The following is a 27553-nucleotide window of genomic DNA, read 5'->3' as shown; positions in this document are numbered from 1 at the left end:
CACATGTTTATAACTGAGAGAAAATGATACAAACCTTAAGTCACAGGCTGTGTCTCGTTTGGAAGGCTGCGTCCTCCGGAGGTCGCATTTGTCGGCCGCATACGTCATAGAGGTTGTCTCATTTAATTTTTTTTTTTTTTTTTTTTTTTTTTTTGGGAATGCAAAAAAGGTTAACAATTGTATAAATGTAAGTGCATTTACATAAAAGGCATTGACAGTAGATAAAAGAAAAAGAAAGAAAAAAAAAATGAAACGAGACAGCCTCGATGACGTATGCGGCCGACAAATGAAACCTCCGGAGGACGCAGCCTTCCAAACGAGACACAGCCACAGTATTCCTCTTCTTTTTCTTCTTCTTCTTCCTTGGTGTTTTACGGCAGTTGGCATCCAAATTGTTGCATTACTGCCACCTACTGTCTTTACTGCCACCTACTACTTTCTTTAACTTAATCCTTGTTAATTAGATTTGTCCTTCCAGTCCAGTCCTCCTTAAGAACTTACTCAAATATTTCCTTCCTTGATCATTATTTCCACATTCTATTATACTTTTAATATTGTACTCTCCTATATCCATTCTCCTTAGCTGTTCCTTCATATCTTCCCTTTCTTGTGAATATCTCCTGCATGACATAAAAATGTGTTTAACTGTCTCCTCCTCCTGACATTCATCGCATAAACCTGTAGGATGTTTTCCTATGATATGTAGAGTTTTACAGTATTCCTCTGATGGCGTCCATTTATTTAAAGGTTTGCGGCCTTGGAGCATATCTGTATGTGCTTGATTCCATGCTCATGAGAGCTGTGACTCTGGTCCCGCCCCAATAGTAAAACGAAGCGTGATTGGTTGAAGATAGAACGTGCTACAATTGATCCGAGTAATGTGGCCATTATCTGATTGGCTTGAGTAGACGATGGGTGGAGTCCACCTATTTGTGGATTGCCTGCAGTATCGCACAATAAATGTTTCAGAATTCACAAATGCAAGCTGCCATCCACAAATGCACAGCAAGTGATTCACAAATGAATGCTGGACAGAGTTGTGTTTGTGAGTTAAAAAATATATTTGTAAATAATTTTTTTATTTGCAAATCTCATTTTATTTATTTGTGAATTCACTTTATTTTTGTGAAACTCCTAACATATATTTATAAATCCCATTCTTTTAATTTGTGAATTCATTTCATTTTTGTGAAGCTCCTTACATTTATTTGTGGATCTCATTCAATTTATTTGTGAACCAACTTTCTATTTGTCTCTGAATTAGAAACAATTCTATCTCCATACAAGGACCGAATAGATAGACACAACAGATGGACACACAGACAGAGCAGATTGTGAGAACAGATAGATACATAGACAGACAGACAGACTATAGTGAACTGTAGTGCTGCCTAGTATCCTACTGCATTTTCAGAAGAGCACCAATCAGACCGCCATGATGCCCCAAACTGCTGCACGTGCCTATGATGCCGAAAAATGCCGTACAGGAAGGCAGCATACTAGGGTTTGAGCCACCGCCATATTCACGCTGCGTCGGAGGGCTGGTCGAGTCTACTAAAAAACTGAAAGTTAACACGAAACTGCAGTTGATTATCGGGAGCACGGTAGAGCACCTGTACAACGCTTTCCCGCATGAACATCTCTGAGCGAAGCTCTGTTAATCATTATACAGGTTGGTTAGCCTCCGGAGAGGTGCATGGTATAAAAGAAAGGAATTTATGTTATGAGTGTAGAAAATGAACGTGTATTTTTTTTAGTTGCTCATCCACGACGGGGCCTTAATTTTGTTTCTCGGCATGACGATGTTAGGCATGGTTGACATATTTGCAGTAATAAGAATAAAGATTTCTAATCGTTGACCACATATTTTATAAACAATGTGAAATATGCCATAAATTAAGACTTTCTTGACTTTCCTTTCTTCAGGGTTAGCTTAAAAAAAAACTTGTGAATTCATTCGTTCGCTTTGTGCTCGTTTGTGATCTAATGTATGGACACAAGTTGCTTTACACAGAAATGTGATATTTCCCAATGAATTACAGAAACTTTGTTACACTTTATAATAAGGTTCCATTCATTAACATAAGCCTAGTAAATGCAGTAGGTATTATGAACAAACAATGAACAATATATTTTTTACAGCATTTATTAATTGTAATGTTACATAATAAAAATACAATTGTTAATTGTTAGTTCATGTTAGTCCATAGTGCATTAACTAATGTTAACACATACAGCTTTAGATTTTAAAAAATGTATTAGGCTATAAGTTGAAACTAACATTAACCAAGATTAGTAAATGCTGTAAAAGTAGTTTCTTTTAACTAATGTTGTTAACTGGGGGTTAACAAATTGAGTCTTATTGTAAAGTGTTACCAGAAACTTTGTGTTCACCCAGCCTCTGGAAAGCTGTGATTGGTTTAATCTCAACTCATGATATGCCTTTTGATTCCTGACTCCTGCTCAGGTGTCAAGAAGTCGAGATCTGAGGAACGTGCAGTGTTTGAACGATCTGATATCTGAGCAGGAGCACTGGACCCTTCAACACGGGTGAGTCCACAATAATGTCCCATCTTGTGACCCGTCCATTCATTCGGGATGCATCAATCTTTCATTCCTCCTTCCAGTTCTGCTTAAGATGGGATTCAGACTGATATACTATTTATTGTCAAATTCATAGGCCTATTCCTTTCTGCACTACACAATTTATGGATAGTTTTAAGCATCGCTTGATGCAGATTGTTATAATGGGTGATTTATTCTGCAAATGATCAGGTGGCAACTTTTTACTCTTGTCTCGGGAGATTCTTGGCTCTTATCTTACCCCAAATATTTGACCTCTTTCAAAGACAAGTTAAGTTGACTCTTCCCTCAATAGTAATGTTTAAAATGAAAGCTTTAGATACTCATCTACTAACCTGTTTATAGTTTAAACTGAAGTGTTTACTATATGGAACAACTTTTACCTGGAAAAGTTCTGCTGTGCTTTCTAACACAATTCATTCTATCAGGTTGATTGTATGAAACGTTAAGATCACATTTCTGTGAGCTAGACTAATTGCTTTATGTATAAGATGTCAGTCCATATGCAGTGCCACATTATCTATTGATCCTTAGGGGGCTTTCACACTGGGCACATTTGCTGAGGTCCGATTCCGAGTGCGATTGTTCCCAGTGCCCCCCGCAGCTTTGGTCTGGTTTCACACTCACTTGATTCTATCGAACCCCGGTCCATTTGCGTTCATCTTACGTCATCACAAACACGCATGGAGAACACAACGCGACTCATCATACTTTTGTTATTTTGGTGCCATTATGCACAGCAGAGTGAACGACAACTGCGTATATGTGCGCTTCATAGTGTAACTCATCAGATGTCCAGGGGAAGGCGGCTTGCTGCTGCTCGCAAACGGCGTTTTTTGAGGAGACAGCTGATTGCAAGGAATTCATTTGCATCTTTGTTTACACTGCACGCTTACTCACGCTCGTGTCCAAGGTGAAGTTATCGCCACTGTCATCTCCTATTATACCGTATATTTATAACCTATAATAGTATTTATATATAGTATTTATAAGTTGTATAGATAGATGTCGTCATGCGCAGGTTACTTTGCTTCCTGAACGAGTGCGCACCCGAGTCTGAGTTGCTTTCACATTCACGTGAATCGCACTACAGTTCCATTGCAACCGAACTCAGACCACCTCCTACAGGTAGTCTCGGGTTCGGTACCGCGGTGCGCTCCCCGGTCTGCATGACAGCTTTCACATTACCAATTTTTCATGCGAACCGTGCTGTGTTTCGAACTAAACTGCCAGTGTGAAAGCACCCTTAGAGTCACCGAAATGTTTAACCGAACCTGCAAGAAGAGATTGAGCACTGTTGTTAATGTGTTGCAAGATAGTGTTTTGCAAGTATACTTTACAGTTCTGTTAGATTGTGGCAAAGTCAATATCCATAGGCTAACCTATTACAGTTTTTCTCAACCTATTTTACTTTTTTCCTCCAAACTCAAGTCACTGCTCTCAAAACAATTAAAGAGAGAGTTTACCCCAAAAAATTAAAATTCTCACATCATTTACTCACCCTCATGCCATCCCAGTCTTTCTTCTGTAGAACACAAATGAAGATTTTTAGAAAAATATCTCAGCTCTGTAGGTCCATACAGCGCAAGTGAACGGTGACCAGACCATTCAAACTCAAATCACATAAAGGCAGCATAAAAGTAATCCATAAGTCTCAAGTGGTTAAATCTGTATCTTCAGAAGCAATATAATAGGTGTGGGTGAGAAACAAATCAATGTTTAAGTCCTTTTTTTTTTTTTTACTATAAATCTCCACTTTCACATTCTTGCATTGAAAGGGCCCACAGAGCTGAGATCTTCTACAAATCTTTGTTTGGGTTCTGAAGAAGAAATTAATTCATACACAACTGGGATAGCATATGGGTGAGTAAAAATGAGAGAATTTGCATTTTTGGGTGAACTATCCTTTTAACACAGCCATCTGATAACTTTGTAATTGTCCTAAATAAGTTTAAAATTTTCATTAATTTAATACAAAAAACACTGTGCACAAAATTCTCCAATGTTTTCACAACAGTTCATACAGCCAACCAAAACTTTAATATATCTGGTAAAAGAAAATTGCAGCTCTTTTTATTGGTTTACACATCACAAAAATGTATGTACCATTTTTCCAAACACAACAAACAATACTCTGTAATTTGTCATTATCAATTGCATATTATAGCCCCCAATTGATATCTGGTGGGTTTAGTAATACACACAGGAAATGCAATTTACCAAGTTATGTACACAGCTATCAGAACTGCATTAACTTTAAAAGGGAAAGTGGAAATAGAACAAGAAAAAGAATGAGAAGGGTAAAAGGGAGAGGAGTAAGAGGTGGTGGGGTGGAGTTAGAGGAAGACTGGAAGAGGTAGCAAGAGATGAGGGGAGAAGGTGCAAGAAAAGGAGAGGGTGTAGGAAGAGTAGAGGACGGGGAGAAAAGATGGGATTGCATTGGTGTAGAGCCCATCACTGTTCCTGGAGGCCCCACAACACTGCGCATTTTGTATATCTCCCTTATCTGACACACCCAATTCAGGTCGTAGAGTCTCTACTAATGAGCTAATGAGTTGAATCAGGTGTGTTTAATTAGGGAGATATCCAGAATGTGTAGTATTGGGGACAGGATTGAGAACACTGGTGTAGTAGAAAGAGCAAGAGGAGAAATTGTAAGACATGAACAGAGAGGAAGGGGACAGCAGGGTGGAGACATAGAGGGAAAGGGTACAGACAGTTTTCAAATGAAACGGTGCCACCCTAATTGACCATGTGATAAATCAGAGATTTCAGCCCAACATAAACGGATCCACAGTAGCTTCAATTAACTGGACATTTCAGAGGGAAAACCGGTAAGTAACTCTGGCATTCCACTTCTACTGTATATTTATGGGTGTTGTACTATACTATGATTGTTCTCTAAATGTACAAAAATTTCAGGATTGAATTTAAAGAATATTCAGGGTGACGAACAAGGCTCTTTTCAATTGAATAATAGCGTGCCATTGTTGACAGTGGTCCAGAACCATCTGCCTCAAAGAAATTTAGCAAAAAATAGTACAAGACAATCAACTATTACATAATATTCAGTAATGCAGTCTGGCCACAATTGTTCGTGTTGTAACGAGAAATGACATCCAGATGAAGCAGGTATACAAAAAAACCCTTTAAGAGGATATTTATCAGAGTGAAAGAGACACAGAATTACTGTACTTTACTAAGCTATTCCTGGAACTTATGTGTCTATGTATTTGGGATGTGCATGGATAGTCAACATTCTATTAATTGCTCGATGCGCCTGTGTTCTAATAACAAAATGAGTATTTTGTTATTCTGCATGTTCAATAAAGGTCTTAAACCCGATCCAGCCTGACGTGCCTGACAAACTTCAGGTTTTGGGTCAGGTTTGGGCTATTTTTTTAGTATAGGGCGAGTTAGGGGCTGTTCAAAAGTGTTTATGTGTGTGTGCTGGACAGATGTCTTTGACCGTTGTGCCACATCTCACTTTTTTTCAGCATTTCGTGCAGGACCACCATATTTTATTTATAAACTCATCTCGAGACACCATGCACATGACAATACTAGCTAGCGTTCATTGCCTCATGGAAATGTGAATCTATCAGGTTTGGCACTTAAATTATGTATTTTCCATGGGTTAAGAATACTATGTTGAAGGCAGTGACAGTTTGATTATACACTGAGTATTATGAACACCTGCTTATTGATGCGATTATCTAATCAGCCAGTATGTGGCAGCAGTGCAATCATGCAGATATGGGTCAGGTGCTTCAGTTAATATTCACATCAACCATCAGTGTGGGGAAAAGAAAATTTGATCTCCGTGTTTTCGACCGTGGCATGATTGTTGGTGCCAGACGGGCTGGTTTGAGTATTTCTGTAACTGCTGATCTCCTTGGATTTTCATGCACAACAGTCTCTAGAGTTTACTCAGAATGGTGCCAAACAAAAAAATACAGTGAGCTGCAGTTTTGCAGAAGGAAATGCCTTGTTGATGAGAGAGGTCAACAGAGAATGGCCAGATTGTTTCGAGCTGACAGAAAAGCTATGGTAATTCAAAAACCAATCTGTACAATTGTAGTGAGCAGAATAGCTCAGAATGCACAATGTGTCAAACCTTGAGGCAGATAGGCTACAACAGCAGAAGACCACATCAGGCACTTTATTAGGACCATAGTGTTCCTAATAAAGTGCTCTGTGAGTGTATTTATTTTACTTTAATGCTAGTGATTTTATCATTTGAAGATCTATGTATTGTGCTATTTAGGCTTATACCTCACTGTGCACTTTATTCCCCAATATTTTGTGTTTGACGCTTATCCACTGCAATAAACATTCTTTTCCCAAATCCCAACTCCCGACAAATGACAGAATAACCGCTCGTGAACCCTCGCGGTTAACCCAATATTACAAACTGTAACCATGCACATCCCTACTACAGTATATACCATAGTGGAAAAAAAATGCAGGCCTCTCGATGCCTAGTGCTGCATCAAAGTAGGAATTCAGACAGTTCTGCAACAGTTATAAACTTTAATCAATATCATTACTATAAAAAAGAGTAACTTACTGTATTGTACATTTGTGTTCTTTTTACTCTAGAGGATTTTGGAGTTGGATGTCAGTGTGACACATGAGTATTTGTATATTGATGAAGCTGGCTTCAATCTTTACAAAAAAAGAGAATAGGGAAGAATGTGATCGACTGTAGCATGCTGGCCAATGACCCTGGACAACGGGGAGGCTACACCAGTTTCAACCAATGGTATTGTGAAAGACAGTGCTGTCTTGAGGCCATATGATACAGAAAGGACCCTACATTTTTAAAACTGCCTTAATGAAATCCTAAGATGACCAGGAGAAAGATTAGCGAAATTTTGTAGTTGTTTTGGACAATGTCCCATTCCAACATTTAGCGCTGGTGCGTGAATGATTTGAACATCACCCACGTTTCAGGATGGTGTTCCTTCCACCATATTCTCCTTTCCTGAAACCAATTGAGAAGTTCTTCTCTTGGAGGCGGAAAATGTTTGATCGCAACCTTACAACCAAGTAAGACTTCAAGCAATGTAAGATGCATGTGGAGATGTTTAGGCAGAGTCTTTGATCAAGCATGGATTCAACATTTACACAGCTTTTTTCTGTGTAGAATATATAAGAATATATTCTGTGAGGTAGATGAAATTCTCTGGTCAGATGTAAATGAGTGTGATCAATAAAGTTCAGTCATTGCAGTACACATTTGTTGGATGGTTGTGTGTGTTTGTATTCATATACTGTGTGTGTGTATATATATTATATATATATATATATATATATATACACTATATTGCCAAAAGTATTCTCTCATCTGCATTTAGACGCATATGAACTTAAGTGACATCCCATTCTTAATCCATAGGGTTTAATATGATGTTGGCCCACCCTTTGCAGCTATAACAGCTTCAACTCTTCTGGGAAGGCTTTCCACAAGGTTTAGGAGTGTGTCTATGGGAATTTTTGACCATTCTTCCAGAAGCGCATTTGTGAGGTCAGACACTGATGTTGGACGAGAAGGCCTGGCTCGCAGTCTTCGCTCTAATTCATCCCAAAGGTGCTCTATCGGGTTGAGGTCAGGACTCTGTGCAGGCCAGTCAAGTTCTTCCACACCAAACTCGCTCATCCATGTCTTTATGGACCTTGCTTTGTGCACTGGTGCGCAGTCATGTTGGAACAGGAAGGGGCCATCCCCAAACTGTTCCCACAAAGTTGGGAGCATGGAATTGTCCAAAATCTCTTGGTATGCTGAAGCATTCGGAGTTCCTTTCACTGGAACTAAGGGGCCAAGCCCAGCTCCTGAAAAACAACCCCACACTATAATCCCCCCTCCACCAAATTTCACAGTTGGCACAATGCAGTCAGACAAGTACCATTCTCCTGGCAACCGCCAAACCCAGACTCGTCCATCAGATTGCCAGATGGAGAAGTGTGAATCGTCACTCCAGAGAATGCGTCTTCACTGCTCTAGAGTCCAGTGGCAGCGTGCTTTACACCACTGCATCTGACGCTTTGCATTGCACTTGATGTATGGCTTGGATGCAGCTGCTCGGCCATGGAAACCCATTCCATGAAGCTCTCTATGCACTGTTCTTGAGCTAATCTGAAGGGCACATGAACTTTGGAGGTCTGTAGCGATTGACTCTGCAGAAATTTTGCGACCTCTGCGCACTATGCGCCTCAGCATCCGCTGACCCCGCTCTGTCATTTTACGTGGCCTACCACTTTGTGGCTGAGTTGCTGTCATTCCCAATCGCTTCCACTTTGTTATAATACCACTGACAGTTGACTGTGGAATATTTAGTAGCAAGGAAATTTCATGACTTGTTGCACAGGTGGCATCCTATCACAGTACCACGCTGGAATTCACTGAGCTCCTGAGAGCGGCCCATTCTTTCACAAATGTTTGTAGAAGCAGTCTGCATGCCTAGGTGCTTCATTTTATACACCTGTGGCCATGGAAGTGATTGGAACACCTGAATTCAATTATTTGGATGGGTGAGCGAATACTTTTGGCAATATAGTGTGTATATATATATATATATATATATATATATATTATACACACAAATATTTTTTGTGAGAACTCGTATAACATCTCATTGAAAAACTTTAGAGTAAACATGTATTTTCATTAGTGTGTTTGTGTGTCTAGCTAGATATGTTATAAAATTAATAGAGAGCACAGCTATAGTTTTGATGTTAGGATTTACTTTGAATAAATGCATTACTAGAAAAAAAGTATAGTTCTTCATTATGCAGTGAAATTGAATTGTGTGCTTAGTTGCTGTGTTAATTGCTTTGAGAGAAATTGCATTAGTTTGTTGAAATGTGTAAAATCGTTTGAGGAAAACTAGTGCATTTTGCGCTGATCGATCTGTATTTTGTCATGTTATGAGCCCTGATTGACAATACCCAGTAACACTTTTTTTTTATTTTATTTATTTATTTATTTTTTACTTGTGTAAAAGTGTGTGCTGTGTTGATTTAATATGGTTCCAGTGTACATGGCATCACACAAAACCTGTGTGACAATAGCCAATACTACTTGACTCTTTTTACGTGATGTTCTTGCATCTTTACGGCATGCTACTGAACTCAAATTGTGAAAGACGTGGAACTGCTCAAGTATGAGAAAGTTTCTGTGTTTCTAAACATGTTTATAAAAATGTGTAATTTATGGGTGTAAGCATTACCCATGGGGAGAGCTTTCCAATTCTTCTCTCAGATTAAACAGTTTCAAAAGTTGCAACAGTTCAAATATTTGGTAGATGTCATCAAGACATAGATGCCTTATGTCAGATTTATGACTGTTTTTTTAGCATGGTATTTTGTAGCAGGTATGTTACTAAGCATTAGGTGTTCACATTTTTTACAGTTGTCAGAGTTAATTCCATTTAGCTAATGGGAAACTTCGTTGACAGTAAACAAACTCTATATAACACATGTTTTGTGGTGAATAACTACTTCAGTATGAATGAGAATGTTTGGGCCATTTGTCATTGTGAGAGTCTTTCAGTTTGCAAGGTGTAAAAACTCCATACTCCTGCTCTCCAAACACGTTGCTCGGCCTTGCTGATTCAAACATTGTAGTATGATGCCATTCATTCTTGGAAACATTCCTGTCATAATACAGCTCTGAGTAAGACTCTTACCTAATGTGATAGCCCTCAGGTCTTTTTTTTTTTTTTTAAACTCCAGTTGTCTTGTATCTGTTTGATCTTTTGGGGAAGCACCTGTTTAAAAATAGCCAAGTGCTTTATTTCTTTAGAATGATTATCACTGGTCAGTCAATATTAGATTTCACATGGCCGATACTGATATTTGTTGTAATTGCTGATATAATGCCTATATATTACACAATGCAATTTAATGGTGGCACATTGTCTGCAATTAAACTTATTTTAAATGGTATTCACTCAAAATTCACAAAAAAAGTTCAGTGCCAAGGCTGTTGGCAGGTTTTGTAACTGACATAAGGGGAAACCAGGGGTGGACTGGCCATCTGGAGAACCGGGACTTTTCCCGATGGGCCAGCCGCGAAACGGGACCAATTGGGCCGCGATAAGCTGAAATGGGCGCGCTATGCAGAATGAGCCACAAAACGGCGCCGCGATATGCCGAAGGGGGCAGCGACATGTAAAATACCGGGCCGATTTCCCTTCCCAGTCCACCCCTGGGGGAAACTAACACTTCTGTAAATTGGCCAAGCAGACAAAGAAATCAGCCAAGATCTCAAAAAAAATCGTGGACCTCCACAAGTCTGGGTCATCCTTGGGAGCAATTTCCAAATGCCTGAAGGTACCATGTTCATCTGTACAAACAATAGTATGCAAGTATAAACACCATTGGACCATGCAGCCATCATACCACTCAGGAAGGAGACTCATTCTGTCTCCTAGAGATTAACGTAGTTTGGTGCGAAAAGTGCAAATCAATCCCAGAACAACAGCAAAAGTCCTTGCGAAGATGCTGGAGGAAACAGGTAGACAAGTATCTATAACCACAGTAAAACAAGTCCTATATCGACATAACCTAAAGGCTGCTCAGCAAGGAAGAACCAATGCTCCAAAACTGCCAAAAAACAAAAAACAAAAGAAAGAATACAGTTTGCAAGTGCACATGGGGACAAATATCTTATTTTTCGGAGAAATTTCCCTTGGTCTGATGAAACTAAAATTGAATTGTTTGGCCATAATGACCATCATTATGTTTGGAGGAAAAAGAGTGAGGCTTGCAAGCCGAAGAACACCATCCCAGCCGTGAAGCATGGGGAGTGGCAGCATCATGATGTGGGGGTGTTTTGCTGCAGGAGGGGCCGGTGCACTTCACAAAACAGATGGAATCACGAGGAAGGAAAATTGTGTGGATATATTGAAGCAACATCTCAAGACATCAGAAAGCACAATTGCAAATGGGTCTTCCAAATGGACAGTGACCCCAAGCATACCTCAAGTTGTGGAAAAATGGCTTAAGGACAACAAAGTCACGGTATTGGAGTGGCCATCACAAAGTCCTGACCTCAATCTGATAGATAATTTGTGGGCAGAATTGAAAAAGTGTGTGCGAGCAAGGAGGCCTACAAACCTGCCAAAATTCCAGCAACTTATTGTGAGAAGCTTGTGGAAGGCTACCCAAAACATTTGACCCAAGTTAAACAAATTAAAGGCAATGCTACCAAGTACTAACAAAGTGTATGTAAATGTCTGACCCACTGGGAATGTGATGAAAGAAGTAAAAGCTGAAATAAATCATTCTCTCTACTATTATTCTGACATTTCACATTCTTAAATAAAGTAGTGATCCTAACTGACCTAAGACAGGGAATGTTTTTCTACGATTAAATGTCAGGACTTGTGAAAAACTGAGTTTAAATGTATTTGGCTAAGATGTATGTAAACTTCTGACTTCAACTGTATCTGTAGGTTTTTGCTGCATGTCCCATATATGGTCCGGTGCAGCAGTAACTGCTGTTTGTTCTGCAGCACAGTCTGCCTCAGCTCAGGCCTGACTTGTTGTCTAGTCAAAAACAACTCTCTCGATTTTCCATAAACCTGAGCTACGGAGACCCGGGCTGGGGCTTTATGACTGCAGTTTGCATGGATGTGCAAGAGGGTGAGTGATTGGGTGAAGTTTTGTGTACACATGCTTTCTGGTTTATAAGCGGTCAGGCCTGTAAGAGTGGTATTGCCAACAGGGGCGACACTAATTAGTCCACCTCCCTAATTTCAAACTTGCAGTTTCCTAAAACAACCCCCTCCTAACCATACAGAGCCCTGTAGACCTGCACATGTGCTGTCAGATTGCTTTGCAACTACCTCAACATATTCCCATTTATAAACCACTCTGCCAACACATACTCGCATTCATTCCATACCTCTCACAGTAGTTCCATGTTCCACGCTTCCATGTGTCAGAATCAGTCATGGTTGTTTAAAACCATTAGAGTTCAATTATAACCACACCCTCACCTAGGCAGAGCTCTCCAACATGCATACATTTGGACATTTGTAAAGGATAGTCCCAGATTTCTATTTGTATAGTGAGTGAATGAATGAATGAGTGGAAGGCTGGGAGTGTTTGACTTCACTTTGATGACTGGAGACCAGTGGTTTTCAAACTCTGTTTCCCCATTATCAAAGTCAGTTTTCGAAGGCCCCCCTACACAGTTTATGATTTTTTCTCTTGTACTTTAGCTGAAATAAGTTTGTTTTTTTTTTTTTTTGTATTAAAAGAAACTAGGGCTATCAATACATGTGACAATTTTTTGTGTGTGTTTTAAATGTTAAAACATTTAGTTTTTTTTTCCTCGGGTAAGAAAACCAAAACAAAAAAATGTAACATAGCTGTTTGTGTTTGCCACAGAAATTCACTGGATGCAATATTTGTTACTGCGGACATCTTTGTAACTTAAAATTGCTGCTCAATATGCTCAACTAGCTTTGTATGAATGCATATCTCTCAAATTATGAAAATTGTGGAAGTGCTGACTTAAAAATGTCAAATTTGTTCACCAAGGTTGAATGTTGCGGTGAAAAACTGTCTGAGAGCTTGTGAACTTCCTGATTTTTCTCCAGAGTAAAGACTTAAGGTTATACTTTGTTTTTCCATTTCCTGGTATGTCTTGCACAGAGTCAGGCGATGCAGCCTTTCAAAGTATACTCTTGATTGTGAGCCCATACGGACGTATTTGATACATGCGGATGTGTTCAACGCATGTGCACTACAACTTCTTTGAGTACACTTTGGCCCTTAGAAATGTAATGTCAGTTTACATGTTGCACTACATCTTCTCTTTTAGCTTTTTAATATGCTAATTTAATTATTTTAATACAATGTTGTTTATTTGAAGTCATTTTAAGACATTGTGGCGCCTTGGAAGTTTTAATAAGATGCCCTAGTGGCTGCTGTAGACTGAGGAACTAACTGTAAAAAATAGACAGATTTTCTTTGCTACCATTTTGCAACGGTCTTGTGTTATTTGAAGGGAAATGTCTTGTCACTTGCAGCACTTCCATTTACTGACAGAAATAAGCCAAATCTCAAAGGTGGTAGAAACGTGTTGAGTAATGAGCTGCCTTTTCTGTCAAGCTTGTCAAATGTTTGGACTTGACTTGCTGGAATGAGAGTAATTTCCATTTTTCAGTGCTATGACTGATGTGGCTCTTGCTTCATTTGTTTGAAGGTAAGCTGTAATGTCTTGTTTCTTCTGTAGATGGAGTATCTGAAAGTTGTTCGAAAGAATGAAACTTGTAGAAATCAATTTCAATAACAGCTCTGTTTGATTTTGTTACTAACACCAACTACTAGTGGTTGATCGATGTGGGTTTTTCTATGGGCACTACCAATATCATGCGATTAACTAATAAGCCAATCTTGTGGCAGCAATGCAATGCATAAAATCAGGCAGATATGGGTCAGGAGCTTCAGTTATTTTCACATCAACCATTAGAATGGGGAAATATTTTTTTATCTCAGTGATCTCGACCCTGGCTTGATTGTTGGTGCCAGACGGACTGGTTTGAGTATTTGTGTAACTGCTGATCTCCTGGGATTTTCACACACAACAGTCTCTAGAGTTTACTCTGAATGGTGCCAAATACAAAAAATATCCAGTGAGTGGCTTTTCTGTGGACGGAAACGCCTTGTTGATGAGAGTGGTCAACAGAGAATGGCCAGACTGGTTTGAGCTGACAAAGGCTACGGTAACTTGGATAACCCCTCTGTACAATTGTAGTCAGCAGAATAGCATCTCAGAATACACAACACGTTAAACCTCGAGGCGGATGGGCTACAACAGCAGAAGACCACCTCATTCCACTTCTGTCAGCCAAGAACAGAAAGCTGAGGCTATGGTGGACCTACCATCTGTGTACCTCAGCAGAAATCGAGATTCCTCAGACCAGGCTATGTTTTTCCAGTCTTTAACTGTCCAGTTTTGGTGAACCTGTGCCCACTGCAGCTTGTGCATGAAAATCCCAGGAGATCAGCAGTTACAGAAATACTAAAACCAGCCCGCCTGGCACCAAAAATCATGCCATGGTCGAAATCACTGAAATCAAATTTTTTCCCCATTCTGATGGTTGATGTGAACAAACTGATGCTCCTGACCTGTATCTGAATGATTTTATGCATTGTGCTGCTGCCACACAATTGGCTGATTACATAATCACATTATAAGTAGGTGTACAGGTATACCTAATAAAGTGGTCGGTGAGTGTATATTATAGAGAGAGATTGTAAATGTATACATGGATAGATGCTGTTTAAAAAGCATCTGTTTCGTTTGTTATTTTTTGAAGTTTTGACAACGTACTGTCATTATAAAATGTGTAAATGTGTCCGTATAATGGAATGTGTCCATACTTTTGAGTGTTGGTGTACCCAAATTGCTGAAATAAATGAAGATGGGTAGATTTTGGTCAGTAGATTTTGGAAATTACACAAGGTTGGAAATAACACTTCTGTTGTTCCACAACAAAGAGCTGCTTGCCACTGGATTTTTTTCGGAGTTTGTCTCTTTGTGGGTGCATCTGTCATGTGTGCTTGTGTTTGTGTGCCAGTTACAGTAGATGTAAAAAATAGAATAGGTTAATAAGAAATCAGGACATAGCCAAAAAAGAGAGTATGAATTAAATGCTTTAACCTGAACATTCTGCTTCTGGCCTAGTTCTGTTTTAGAGATGCTTGAATTTACACTCTCTCGGCACCTCTAATTAAAACTTATTTTTAGGAGATAAATTAATTTGTTTAACTCGCAGTGAAACATCACACCCAGGTGTTTAAACATTCTCTCATCAGCATTTGTCTTAATTGTGGTGCTGACAAGAATTATTTAATGCTTGAAGAAGGTCCACATATTTTACATTTTGCTGTGATGGAGGGAGGAGAGTGGATGGAGAGATGGATGAGCATTTCCAGGGTGGCTTGTTTGGCCAGCAGGAGGTGCCGGGATTTTATGAGAGACTATTTCTCTAATACTCTCTTGAACAGTTTTCTTTTTTTTTTTTCTGACACTTTTTCATTTTCACCCACCCACACATACACATATTCTCTGCTCATCCTTAAGGGGGTAGATGGACCGGTCCAACAGGCTTGAACTGTCTCAGACACAGACTGCCTGTTCATACTGAGACAAGTTCGCCTATACAACATCAAAGCACTAGATATCCTAAGTCTGAGAGCTCAGGCATTCTTACCTTTCACAGACTCATCAACCTTGAGGCCTGCAGAGAAATCTGTGCCCTTTTTACTCTGTGGTCACTGGGAATAGAAAAGTAATCTAAAAAATCTTTCTGCATCTGCTAATGTGTAAAACAATATTGATTTCCTTGTAGGCCATCGTTAATCTGTTAATGTTTGCTCCACAGACCTACACCTGTGAAACAAGTCTAAACTTGAATACATTTTTATACAGCCTTTGGTCCACAGTCACACTCATGGACTTTGATTGGTGTGTAAAGGACTGTGCACGACTAATCGAATACTCGTTCTGCACCAGCACCAATGCTGAATTATCCTGTACTTTCCCTCTGGATCTCTCTTTAATCTCGCAGTTACAATTGAGTCCACTGAGGGGCACTGTGGATGTGTGTCATCAAGGTGTTGAATAATAGGAGGAGACATGGTGTCTTTGTGTGCTTTCAAGTGAAGTCAATTGTGGCAATTCTTATATTTTGATTATTGAATTTTACTCTGTTGGTATTTGGTTCTTTTTGGAGTCATGCATACCAATGGACAGGGATCTGTTGTTATGGTGGAAGGAAAAGGCAAAGCCGTACAAGAAATTCTGAAGCTTATCAGACCGGAATGTGCATTAAATATCTGAACATGGGCAGAGCACATTTTATAGAAAGCCTTTCACCACTTGTTTTTCTGAAAAATAATGTGAAATGATAAAAATATAATGGCCTTTATGTAGTCTGAGAGTTTATATATCTCTGCATTACCCTAATGCAATTAGTATTGGTTTCTATGTAAGCTCAGGGTGTATGCAAATGTTTTTAACTGTTATTTTTAAATCTTTTATTATTATTAATGCATGTTGTTCATTTCACTTTTGTCTAAAAGAAAAGAATAGTTTGAAGTTAGCTTTTTTGAAAACAAAATATAAGTTTCACGTAAGTGTCATACTTGTAAATTAAAATGTAATTTAAAAATTTCAAGTAATCGATTGCTAATTTTTTTTGGTTAAAGCCTTTGCACACCAAACACGACATGGTTATGCGAAACGGATCGCAGACAAATGGCCCTTTCACATTAAATGCGAGGCGAATGATCACCGTTAACATGTTCACGCCTGTACAATAGGTGGTGCTAATTGACAAGCAACTTTACACCGGTAGGGTAGGTGGCGCAAAGGACCTTTCAGCTGGTCTGCTTTTTGCCCATCACGGAAGAGTTTAGTAGTAAACAACCATGGAATCACAGTACAAAAGACAAGCAAGCAAGACGATCAATAAAATAAAATGCATATCCCTACAAGCTGCAGCAGTGATGATGACTGTGTTGTTGATTTGATCAATGAGAAAGAAAACATTCGAGAAATTTCAAAAGACTGCAGCTCACCTGCTGGACAAGGTGACTGACAGTATTATCATGTATACACAGTCTAAGGGGTGATTTAGAATGAATAATAATAATATTATCAGCTAAAACATGATATAAATTGAAATAATACTGATTATATGCCAATTGTTTTATGTTATGAATTAAATGTGACATCTAAACGCTCCAAGAACCTGTATAATGCATACTATAAAACGCAAATCCCAATCAACAAAACCTGTCTTTAGTCTGACCCATTATTAGATACTTTACCGTTAACGACTGTAAAGCTGTTAACGACTTTTAAAGATAGCACAGCAATAAAGACTACATAATTTTGTGGAGAAACATTCAACACACAATGTTTTTGGTATTAAAAGGTACACAATGCACTGCAAGTCACAGTAATAGTATTAATATTATTAATATTTGGTGTGGAAAAACACTTAATATCCATAAAGTTGTTTATTTAACAAAGATTCAAAGGCAAGGATGCAACAATAGTGTTGAAGTCAGTTTACATACAATTAGGTTGAAGTCATTAAAACTCATTTTTTAACCACTCCACAGATTTCATATTAGCAAACTATAGTTTTGGCAAGTCGTTTAGGACATCTACTTTGTACATGACGCATGTAATTTTTCCAACAGTTGTTTACAGACAGATTGTTTCACTTTTAATTGACTATCACAATTCCAGTGGGTCAGAAGTTTACAGACACTAAGTTAACTGTGCCTTTAAGCAGCTTGGAAAATTCCAGAAAATGATGTCAAGCCTTTAGGCAATTTGCTTCTGATAGGAGGTGTACTGAATTGGAGGTGTACCTGTGGATGTATTTTAAGGCCTACCTTCAAACTCAGTGCCTCTTTGCTTGATATCATGGTAAAATCAAAAGAAATCAGCCAAGATCTCAGAAAAAAAAATTGTGGATCACCACAAGTCTGGTTCATCCTTGGGAGCAATTTCCAAATCCCTGAAGGTACCACATTCATCTGTACAAACAATAGTACGCAAGTATAAACACCATAGGACCACGCAGCCATCATACCATTCAGGAAGGAGACGCATTCTGTCTCCTAGAGATGAACGTAGTTCGGTGCTAAAAGTGCAAATCAATCCCAGAGCAACAGCACAGGACCTTGTGAAGATGCTGGAGGAAACAGGTAGACAAGTATCTATATCCACAGTAAAACAAGTCCTATATCGACATAACATGAAAGCCTGCTCAGCAAGGAAGAAGCCACTGCTCCAAAACCGCCAGACTACAGTTCGCAAGTGCACATGGGGACAAAGGTCTTACTTTTTGGAGAAATGTCCTCTGGTCTAATGAAACAAAAATTTAACTGTTTGCCATAATGACCATTGTTATGTTTGGAGGTAAAAGGGTAAGACTTGCAAGGCGAAGAACGCCATCCCAACCGTGAAGCATGGGGGTGGCAGCATCATGTTTTGGGGGCGCTTTGCTGCAGGAGGGACTGGTGCACTTCACAAAATAGATGACATCATGAGAAAGGAAAATTATGTGGATATATTGAAGCAACATCTCAAGACATCAGCCAGGAAGTTAAAGCTCGTTCGCAAATGGGTCTTCCAAATGGTCATTGACCCCAAGCATACCTCCAAAGTTGTGGAAAATGGCTTAAGGACAACAAAGTCAAGGTATTGGAGTAGCCATCACAAAGCACCTGACCTCAGTCCGATAGAAAATTTGTGGGCAGAACTGAAAAAGTGTGTGCGAGCAAGGAGGCCTACAAACCTGACTCAGTTACACCAGTTCTGTCAGGAGGAATGGGCCAAAATTCCAACAATTTATTGTGAGAAGCTTGTGGAAGGCTCCCCAAAATGTTTGAGACAAGTTAAACAATTGAAAGGCACTGCTACCAAATACCAACAAAGTGTATGTAAACTTTTGACCCACTGGGAATGTGATGAAAGGAATAAAAGCTTAAATTATTCTCTCTACTATTATTCTGACATTTCACATTCTTAAAATATAGTAGTGATCCTAACTGACCTAAGACAGGGAATGTTTTCTACGATGAAATGTCAGGAATAGTGAAAAACTGAGTTTAAATGTATTTGGCTAAGGTGTATGTAAACTTCTGACTTCAACTGTATTAAGAGATATAAGAGAACTCTCACACAAGATTAAATGCAAAGGCAAAAATGCAGCAAAATGGAATGCATTATGAAGACAATCCACAAAAGATCAGTTTTTTTTTTTTTTTAAAGGGGAAGCCTCTAAGCATTGTCGACAACTTGATGCCCAATGACAAAGCGTCATTCGGCCTTCCCTTGGATGGCGCCAATGCTGCTTCAGCATCGTGCATGTGTGCATTGAGAATGCGTGAGGCAGAGGCTGCTGATTTTCACTATCAGGATTTTATTCTGGTTTATTTGAATTATTCCAGAGGAATAAAAGTGTTTAAATGGTTGGATATTAAACGGGTTTATACTAGTATTATGACCCTGTCCCTGACTACCATGTCACTCCTGTTTATCACAACTGTTTGCTGTTAGCCTGCTATAGTTTGTCAGTGCAGTCTGTAATGTAGCAGATTGAAAGGTAAACATCAGAGCATATTTTTGCAGCTCAGCAGACAGCAGTGTGGTGGTGGATTGTGTCTGAGTGTTGATTTCATGCTACGTTGTTACCTAGTTGGTGAGACACAATGCTGGAAAGTCAGATAAACAACGTACGTTTTTTACTCTCCGTGACAAGCTTATAGCTAACTAGATAACCATATAGCTACTTTCATTGCTTGTCAGCTGAGTGGAAGCTAATGTGTAAACATGTATTCACCAAACTGTTTTGTTCAGGATTCACAGTTTGGTACCCCCTTCAACAGATGCCATTTGTAGAAATTCACTATTCACAATCAACCATGATTAATTTAATCCAGGAGTGAAAGTGTCCAATAACAACGGTTACTGAGATTAAGCGAGTAGTATTCAGCTGGTCATGTGATTCTAAAATGGCAGCCCCCATGAGAGCGCCCCTGCCCCATGTAGAATAAAACGGCTTTTATAAGGTTGCTGATATGACTGGAGTCCTCATCTCATGTGAGTGGTCATGATTTTATACATATGTTTCAAAATTATAATTCATTTCTTCAGGAGTAAAACTTTTTTAAAGGGGAAAAAATTACTGAGTGCACCTTTAAATAATTAAGAGTCTGGCAAAAGGAAAACAATTGATTGTTTTGGATAATATTAATATGTAACGGAGTTAACATAGCCCTAGATAAATTAGTTGTTAATTAACTTTTGCTGTTTTTCTGTAGTTAATATGAGTATCAATGCTTTATTTTCAAATGTGCATTTCTATGTGACAAATTCAGTATTAATATTGTTAACTGCATTTGTGATTAAAAAATTATTTCAGTATTATTATTGGTTTCTTTCCTTTTTAATTTTTATATTTAATTTTGATGTATAGGTATAGATGTGATATGTTGCATTTGTAGGTGTAATTTTGGTAAAAGTCTTGACACCTCACCGTGGACCTCACTAATTTTCAAACCCTGGTTACGGTCCTGCTTACCTAGCACGCAGCCTTCCAAACGAGACGCAGCCATTCCAAACATTTGCCATTCAAAGGACGGCAGTTCTTTTGGTCATTCTGTGAATATGGAAGACATCTGCGAAGTTAGTCAGTGGAGGGACAGTGAGGTGTTAGAACTCATAAAAAAATTTTGCTCTCTTTCTCCTCATCCTCGTCATCCTTATCGCCTGCTCATGAATTCGCTGGCTTCCGCTGCACATCACCTTATAAATGAACGTGTAAACACTGACTTCAGTGGCAACGTGTTTACTTCCGTATGACAGCGTGCTGCGTATGACGTCTTTGTTATTGTTCTTTTGCGCATGCGGGTCAGTTCAGGACCGTGACCAGTTCACACTGGAATCTGATATTGGCCACATTTAAAAAATAATGTGAACAGACAAACAAAAATCTGATCTGAGCAATAAATCCGAATTGAGCACTAAGACTTGCAGGCATCGGTATGATATCCATCAAGACAGCATTATGGATTGAATTAAGATGAAACCACGAAATGTCTACTTGTTTACTATGGCCTTGGGGTGTGTTCACACACGGCAGGTTTGGTTCGATTAAAATGAACTCTGGTGCGATTGCTCTGTTAGTGCGGTTCATTTGAACAAGTGTGAACGCTGCCATCCGAACCTTGGTGCGAACCAAACAAGTGGACCGAGATCGCCTGAATAGTGGGTCTCGGTCCGCTTCCAAACGAACTCTGGTGCGGTTCGATTGATATATGAACGCAACATGGACCAAAGACATCTAAACGGACCAAAAACAGGAAGTAATTTGCCTAATACTGACCTCAAGCATATCTGGTTCTTCTCATCATGGAGCCATGTTGCCCATTACTGTCCAGTACAGGCGTCGGAACCGCCGTCAGCCGTCCTTGCAGCATAACTTCGTTTGTGTGTGCAACGGAGGAATTCCTGGTGCTGTTTTGACTCCTTTACGCATTTTTATTAGCTCTCCGTTTGTTCTCAGCTGGTAAAAATAGCACCATATACATGTATAAATATAACAAGTGCATTTCGCCCAGCAGCCAGCATTGTTTTGGATGATCGGCAAGTTCCGTCAAAAAATATACATCATAAAATCTGTCCAATCAGGTTGTGACTTTCCTGATGCCTTTGGTTTTGTATCTTTAGGTTCGGTGTTAAAAATGCCAGTGTGAACACTAAGCGAACCAGGACTAAATGTATCATTTTCATTTTTGGTCCGGACCAAGAGAACCGAACTACAAGTGTGAACACCCTTAAACGCAACATGCTGCATTTTGAAAACAGTCTGCATACTGCATTCACTGTTGTGAGAAAGAGGTGCCCTCTAGTGGGTGCCATTTTGCACTATACTCCACAGGAACACCGAGAGTCCTGTTATGTTAATGTCCAACTTCTACACACTGTTTGGGTGGTTTTGTGCTCATCAATAGCTGTGTTTGTCAAGAATTACTTCAATAAAATATGTAATAAACAAAAAAAATCTTTTTTTTTTTTGGACACTGGAAAGATATAAAGTGTGTGTTTGCTGTGTCGCAGTCTTAGCTCAGTACATTTTCTTGCTTTTTTGTCCTATGCCGAACACATGCCTGAGTACTCGATTACAAAATTACAACAGCAACAACAAAAAAAGCCAATCCCTATGGTGTGGACTTGTTGAAAGTTTCCATAATGAATCACAAGTCTGTTTTATCACTGTATTGTCTTTTGTCAAATTAGATGACAGTGTGGAAATTCAGTGTGGAGTTGGTTGTTCTGCCTCACGTGTTCACTGATGAAGACAATTCTGATATGTTTTTCAAATCCCATTTTAATGATTGATTGTCCGCACTATTATTTGCAAGTGATCAAATCAGATTGACCAAAAAGGTGAGAGTGGTGATTATATATCACCATTTAAAACACTGAAAATTTAATAAAACTGTTTCTGTTTTGTGTGGCATATAATCTCAAACAAGTATCGCACGCTGAATTACAAAATGTGACAATGCACAAATGTGTTTTGGATCAAATTAGTAATCTGACTTTTAAATATTTGCTCTTCACACTTCATTAAACTGATCAGGATTTAGGACTTTGTGTCACTGACCTGCATGTATTTCTCAAGTGTAATTTTGACTCTGAACATGATGATTAGATGTTTTGTTTGTTGTCTTTGCTTATGTAATTTGTCAAGTCATTTTTATGATCTCTATGACAAGATTTTTAGTGACAGCTATGTTTTATTGTGTGTAATATTTAACTTCATAAGATCGTGCTGTCTTACCTGGTATTTGAACTCCTGCCCAAAACAAAATGTTGATAGTGTAGATGGTAGTTCATGTGCATTTAATCTTTAATCAAAATGTTATCAGTTTTAATTGTTTCTCGGTTTGTCAAATAGATGTGAAACAGGTTTATGGCAGTTCTTTAAACAATAGGCCATGTGTCAGGTGATCACAGACTACAAACAGAATTTAGTTGTAAGATGACTTATATTTCACGCTACAAATCTTAAATCCATTATGGTGTTGAATGCACCCCATACCATTGATCGATGTATGTTGTTGGTTTATTTTATTTTTTTTATTTTTTATATATATGTATACCCTTATGGTTTTGCTTATATTCAAATGGAGACTTGACATTTGCCAAGTTGATATGTTACTGTGCCACCTGTTTGTAAACTTTTGCATGAACCAAAAAAAGAAAATCTTTGTGTCTGGACATTTTAGATTGATGCCAGAATTATTTCCAACCCATCCGGATAGATACAGTGCATCCGGAAAGTATTCACAGCGCTTCTCTTTTTCCACATTTTGTTATGTTACAGCCTTATTCCAAAATGGATTAAATTCATTATTTTCCTCAAATTCTACAAACAATACCCCATAATGACAACATGAAAGAAGTTCGTTTGAAATCTTTGTACATTTATTAAAAATAAAAAACGAAAAGTCACATGTACATAAGTATTCACAGCCTTTGCCATGACACTCAAAATTGAGCTCAGGTGCATCCTGTTTCCACTGATCATCACATATTTGGTATTTATTCTCTAATTTATCAATATATTGTTGTATGTATTAATGTACATACACTTTTTTTTTAAACTTAAAAGTTTTGCCACTAAGTTATGTCAACCCTGTTACCATCATAAGTCCCCCTTATTGAAATAATGTACGATTCCATAAATTGTAGAAATATCAGCATTACATTCACTTTCTAATGAATACCTTGAAGTGTCATGACCTTGAGCATAAATCTAGTTAGGGCTAAATAAACTGTAAAAATGTCAACCCTTAATTTTAAAGGCATAGCTATATCCCAACATGTATGAACATTTTAAATTTTGCTTGAGGTGGCACATTGCAATTTTTAACACTTAAAAAAATAATAATAATTTTTAAATCACGTTTTTAAAATGGAAAAGGCACTGATTTTGCGGAATGACCCCACTAATAAAGTTGATCAAAATCTTAAAGGAAGTGTACGTGGTTGCCATTGAGAGAAGTTTCAGTGAAGAGCATGCTTGATGAAGAACATAATAAAAATCAAGGTATCAGAACAGAACATTTTGGTTGTTCGTCATTAATCAAGCCGTATTTATGCAAAAAGTGTGTAGATAATTAAATGTGATGTTTAGGATACATTAATGCTAGCTATGAATTTAGCCTCAAGACAAAGGAGTCTGCCATTTTATTCCAAATATGTTCAAAATGTAATTTCCACCACGTAATGATATCGAACACAATGTATAATTTGAGACGTGGTGGAAATATTCATGACGTTTCAGAAGAAACTACAGATTTGTCCTGTGATGCATGTTCATATACTTTTGGACATTGGTAGCGGGTACATTACATAAACTTTTCACACTCTCAATAGTTTTTAAGAGAGTTCACATGACTAAAAGTGTTCATAGTTGAAGAAACAGCTGCTTTAAAGTTCTCACTTTCATTGTCTTTCCCACTCCCGGTTTCAAACTCTACTCCAGTTTGATGTTTCAGAGCCAGTTATTTATCCACAGAGTGAGTCAGGGTGGGAGGGACCAGGAGGCCAGCTGTACCAGTCACACCATCATTTCTCTAAAACACAAACACGCACACACAGATACTCTGTCTCTCTTTCCTTCCACTTCTGGTCCCCCTCTGCTCTCTCTCTCTCTCTCTCTCTCTCTCTCTCTCTCTCTCTCTCTCTCACTCTGTCCGTCTCACCACTTTCCACTGCCGCTGTCCTGGTTTCTTTCTGTGAACAGCTTGAGGACAGACACGAAAGGAGAAGAGAAGAGGTGGGTTGCTGACACTCATCAGGACTCAGAGGAGGCAGGGTTTTAAAGGTGAGCTATTTGGATTTTAGCTACTTGCAATACTTTTCTGTCGGTACTTTCCCCTGCTTTACTGAGCAGCAATGGGACTGTAGTTGTTTTGTTGTGTTGGTTTGGTAATGAGAAAGTATGTTAAAGTGGAGTCTTCGCCTTATAACTGTTTTTATGGTGTGATTCTTCTCTTCCTTTGTTTCTAAATAACTCTAAACATGTTCCCTTTTTCACGAATGATTCACGCACAGGATGCCTGTTGCCACAGCCTGCGTGTAACCCCACCCTTATTTTTGGTCAAATGCAAGTGCTTTGGTTAAAGGGATAGGGTCATAATTTATTCACCCATATGTTGTTCCTAACTCATTTGACTTTCTTCTACTGAGCACAAAGGGACATGTTCGGCAGAATGTTTGCCACATTCACCATTCACTTTCATTGCATCTTTCTCCCCATGCAATGAAGGTGAATGGTGACTGAGGCAAACGTTCTGCCTAACATCTCCTTTCGCGTTCTACGAAAGAAAGTGAGTCATACGTGTTTGGAACAACATGAGGGTGAGTAAATGATGACAGATTTTTCAATTTTGGTTAAACTATCCCTTTAAGAGTTGTAGTTGTTGCTAAGCTAGTGATTTTTCTGTTTGCTTTAAATGTCTTTCTGCCTGTGGCTTCTGACCTGATGAGCTCTTGTCACATGACTAGCGGGCTGAGAGCAGGGTGGTTCCCCTTTCTCTGCTAGCAACGGTGTCATTTTACGCCTGCCCGCTAATTCTCACAGAGCACACTTAAAGGGCCGGATATGGGCTTATGCTTTCCGTATGTTGAAAGATGAAAAGAGGGAGGGGAGGAAGTGAAAGGAAGGAGTAGACCTCTATGAACCTGAAAGCCAGTGCACAATGGCATGACTTATTTGTCCGTTTGAAGGGCTTTTAAAGGAAAATGTTACCATAAATGGTCATTGTGTTGGTCTTTTTTTTTCCTGTTTAATCTTCAGAGAGCAGTGGTGTTTTGTGATATTCACTTTTAACCAGGGACTAAAAATGAAATGGTTTTCATTTTTGGTTAGTTCTGAGCAGAAACTGTATTTTTTCGTTCCAGTTCTGGAGTTCTGCAGTCTGCTTTCCAATTGGTAACTAGTTACAGTTAAATAAAAGGATGTTCAATAACATTGTTTTTAAAATGGCAGTAATCTGTGCAAAAGTGGGTGCTATAACAGTTGCAGTGTTACCAGATCTGACAAGAGAAACAAGCGACCTGGTCTGGAAAAACAAGCTCAAAACAAGGGACTAGCCTCAACCAAAATCATAGAAAATATAAGCAGTTATTATTTTTCCCATGTGGGGGAATTAACAGCATAGAAATCATAGCAAATATAGTATACAGTAGCCTATATAAAATACGCATTTTCACTAAAAGGATTCAAAATAATAAATATATCCCCGAAAATATACATTTGGCCTCTAAAATCAATTAGTTGCCAAAATCTCTCTCTCCTGCATACATGCACATTGACTAAACGTCATCTTATGCAAATCATTTTATGGAAATAATGTTTAATGTATTAAATTTTCATTGTTTTTTTAATTACAGATCTGCTTCTCAGTAGATCATACCTAACAATATTTCAGTGAAGACTGAGAAATGTGCTTTTTACCTCTGTATTTTTCCTTGCATCTGGATTAATTATGCATGTATATGTAATTATATATAGTTGTCTAAAAGGTCTTCAGCATCTCACAGAAGGCTACATCCACACGTGTGATGCAGCTGTTTCCTTCAAGATCAAAGCACATGCTTATCATGTTCTACTAAAAAGAGTGAAGCCCCATTTTTTTGGGCAACAGTAAGTGGTGTAATTCTGAAAATTTACTGTGACAAACACTTTGGTCTTTGGTTTAATGAAAAAAATTATCGGAAAAAATTAACTGATTATTAACCAGATACCAGCATTTAATTTTTTTTTTTTTTTTCGGAACAATTGAAAAAAAGGACTTTGTTCCCGTTTACGGTTATGTTCTGCAAAAAATTTAGTTTTTTTCATTCCTTGAACCGTTTTTAGTTCCTGCTGTTATCTTTCACTAAATTAGTTTTTTTGTTTGTTTTGTTTTTGTTGTTTTATTAAGTGTCATTGACTACATTTACTTGGACACCAGAAAGCAGCTTATTGCGAGAAAGCGGCCTTTTGTGAGAAAGCAGTGTTCCAGTTTACACTGTATAAGCAGCATACTCTTTACTCATGTATACATGCAGCTCGGTCAGTAAGCAGCTTTCTCCACAGCAACGTCATTTCCCAGCAACACTTGTTTAAATAACAGACATGGTTGTCCGAGGAAGACTTCAATTTATTCCCCTGTTGCTTTGCTTTATTTTCAGATATTCCAGAGTTGTTGCTGTGTTTGTAACTTTAACTTTCTATTGCGACCTGTAGTGGTGTGCTGCAATAGTGGGTTTTTCCCCTCTTACGTAAAACTCCGGGATTCCCCCGGTGTATGAGCGCAAACATAAGGGACCGTCGATATTTTACATTGCCATGTTTAATTGGGT

General features: G+C 38.5%; 1 protein-coding gene across 3 annotated transcripts in view; it reads left to right on the top strand.

Moving 5' to 3' along the window:
• Positions 1–1517: 1517 nt before the first annotated feature.
• Positions 1518–27553, top strand: part of LOC127426013 (elongation of very long chain fatty acids protein 1-like) — a 40278-nt gene continuing 14242 nt past the window's right edge. Inside the window, exons 1-2 of one of the 3 annotated variants that reach the window (XM_051672434.1) lie at positions 1518–1672; positions 2468–2550. The gene's annotated coding sequence lies outside the window, so the exon portion shown is untranslated. Of the gene's footprint in view, positions 1673–2467; positions 2551–24753; positions 25029–25383; positions 25565–27553 lie in introns of those variants that run through there. The other 2 variants (XM_051672433.1, XM_051672435.1) reach the window with 2 other exon arrangements.

This window comes from Myxocyprinus asiaticus, chromosome 35 (assembly GCF_019703515.2).
Source record: "Myxocyprinus asiaticus isolate MX2 ecotype Aquarium Trade chromosome 35, UBuf_Myxa_2, whole genome shotgun sequence".
Lineage (NCBI taxonomy): Eukaryota > Metazoa > Chordata > Actinopteri > Cypriniformes > Catostomidae > Myxocyprinus > Myxocyprinus asiaticus.
The sequence above is the reverse complement of the archived record's forward strand: the minus strand, read 5'-3'. Positions and strand labels throughout refer to the sequence as shown.